Source organism: Bos grunniens, chromosome 18 (assembly GCF_055505025.1).
Source record: "Bos grunniens cultivar Pamir isolate PY7600 chromosome 18, Bosgru_T2T1.0, whole genome shotgun sequence".
In the NCBI taxonomy this organism is placed as follows: domain Eukaryota; kingdom Metazoa; phylum Chordata; class Mammalia; order Artiodactyla; family Bovidae; genus Bos; species Bos grunniens.
This window is the reverse complement of record NC_141182.1, coordinates 45,350,827-45,353,544: the sequence shown is the minus strand read 5'-3', so window position 1 is coordinate 45,353,544 and position 2,718 is coordinate 45,350,827. Positions and strand designations below refer to the sequence as shown.

The window sequence follows — 2,718 nt, the reverse complement described above, 5'->3', positions numbered from 1 at the left end:
TAGAGTTGTTATGGGGATCCATCCAAGGATGTGGCAAAGATGAGTGAGGGGTAGTTGGTCCTCCTGGGACAGAAAGAGTCTGTCTCTAGGCTCTTGCTCAGCTTCACAGAACTCCTGGGTCTGCTTGGGAGACACCTCCATATTGCCCACCTCCCCCTCCCCTCACCCTGCCTTCCTCCAAACTATAGCACCCTTATCTAATCTGGGTTAGCAGAAAAGGCAGCATTTGATTTCTCCCAAATCCTTTTCTGACATCCAAAACCTCAGATGGGTGGAAAGGTAACTATCAAAAATTTGTGGCATTTGATCTCTGATTCTCACATGAATGTCCCTCTGAGATCATAGAAGCCCACCTCACCTCCACCTAGGCCAACCTGAGTTCACCTGCAGCTGTGGGATAATCCCCCACTGCCGACACTCCCCTCCTCAAACACCAGCATCTGGCCTTCCAGCTTGGTGGATTTCTCTAGCACTTGGGAGCTTGCTGAACAGAGCTCAGTAGAAAGTGTGGGGATTCATGCCCACAGGGCAACCCTCAGACACTACAGACCCCAGACTCCTTGATTGCTGGTGTGTCTCCTCAGAGGTGAGCTCCACACTCTCTCTTAAAGGCCTCCAGGGGCCCGAGCTCCATCTGCTCACCTCCGTGGCCTTTCTCACTTGGGTGTTCACTGTCCTTAGTTCCTCACTTCAGCACCTGACATCACCTCTCTAATTACCCACGTACCCCCAAGTCCCTGTCTGGGTCTCCTTTGTTGAGAACACAAAGTCTCATGGTGTCCTATGTCCATCTGCCTGTTTATGAAGGAGAAGAATTCAAGTGGAAGATGCTCAGTGAAGGCAGCAGGAGGAAGGGAGAGGGATACCATAGTTGAAGCTTCAGAGGCATCATCACCCTACACAGGGAACAGGAACCCCAATGCAGGAGGGAGATGCTCTCTAGCCATGTATTTATCTAAGGACCTTGCACTGAGACATTCTCAAACTGCCCTGAAACAGTGTTTTGGGGGTGAATCTCCTACCCAGCCCATAGGAATCTATTGGGGATTCCAGGCAGAAGGACATATTGCCCCATCTATCAAGACCTGGTAGTCAGAAAGTCAGACAGAGAGATGGGTGCAAGCTCTGAGTGCCAAGACAGAGGCAACAGGACTGAGACAAGCCCCCCAAAAGGAAAAGTCCAGAATCAGCCAATAGTTGAGGACAGGGCTTGCCTTCATGTTTCCAATGAAGACTGGCATAGATACACCCACTGCTTTTGTGTTGCCATGATACCTGGAGGTTTCCTTCTGATTTCCTTTTGAAAAATATTCTACTACATTGACTACAGTTCCAGTGCTAAGACTGGCATAGATACACCCACTGCTTTTGTGTTGCCATCATACCTGGAAGTTTCCTTCTGATTTCCTTTTGAAAAATATTCTACTACATTGACTACAGTTCCAGTGCTATAATGTATCTCCCCTCATCCTTAGACTGGCAATACTCATGGACTCAGAACATAGGATGCCCAGTCAGGGCATCAAACCCAGTCATCTGAAGCCGTGCACATGGAAGGGCAGATGCTCTCTTATGTGCCCCAAGAGGGACTCCTCAGGAAGGCACAGAGCTCAGCAGATCCTGAGGGGTGCTCAGCACAGGAAAGAGTTGACAGAAGCACATCTTCCATTCAGAGGACACTGTAGAAAATATATGGATGGATTCATCTTGTCCATTCCTAGATTACTGAGGTAACTGCTAACTGACTACTTTGCTAGATAAATAGATCCCACTTGTAAAGTTTGCAGGGCTGCACACAGCTTCATGCATGTGGACACCAAGGACACAGAAATTGGCATGAGCAACACTGCAGAGTCAGGTGGCCAGGCCCTACTGATGATAGCAGGGCCAGCCCAGATTCAAATCATCACTGCTTCTACGACAAAGGCAGCTCTGAGCAGACACATAGGGCTGGCCCAGACTCTGGAACATCTTCCACACTCAACCCATGAGGGGTAAGCTTATTCTACACTCTTTCAGAAGAAGCATGGAAGGAATATACTAAATCAGAGAGATATCTAAACCATTTGGACTAATGATCCATGAGAAAAAATAAAGAGCAAGGGATAAGATTACTGAGGAAGCCCCTACGTAAGAGAGACCTTGATGGGACTTCCTTGGTTTTCCAGTGGTTAGGAATCCACTTCCAATGCAGGGGACGCTGGTTTGATCCCTGGTTGTAGAATGCCACATGCTGTGGGGAACCTAAAACCTGTGTGCCACAACTAGAGTGAAGCCTATGAACTGCAACAAAAGTTCCCATAAACTGCCATAAAAATATCCCTTTTGCCACAACTAAGACCAAACAGAGCTAAAAATAAATAACTAAATAGATATTTTAAAAAGAGAGAGAGAGAGTGCTTGCTTTTGCCACACATATACTAAAACTGCAACAATACAGAGGAGCTTAGCATGGCCCTTGAACAAGGATGACAAATAAATCTGTGAAGCATTCCATATTTTTTATGTGTAAAATAGACATTTAGCAGGAAGCTACTATATAGCACAGGGAGCCCAGCCTGGCACTCTCTGATGACCTAGAGGGTCATTAGAGACCTAGAGGGGTGGAACTGGTGATGGTGGGGGGAGGTTCAAGAGGTAGGAGGTATATATATGTGTGTAGGCAAGAATACTGGAGTGGATTGCCATGCCCTTCTCCAGGTGCATGTGTATATGTAT

At 47.2% G+C, this 2,718-nt stretch overlaps 1 non-coding gene across 1 annotated transcript; it reads left to right on the top strand.

Moving 5' to 3' along the window:
- The first annotated feature begins 2,396 nt into the window (after positions 1-2,396).
- On the top strand, positions 2,397-2,503 carry LOC147353619 (U6 spliceosomal RNA). Its single transcript, XR_015146754.1, has one exon. It is a non-coding gene; the product is annotated as a U6 spliceosomal RNA (small nuclear RNA).
- The last annotated feature ends 215 nt before the right edge of the window (positions 2,504-2,718 follow it).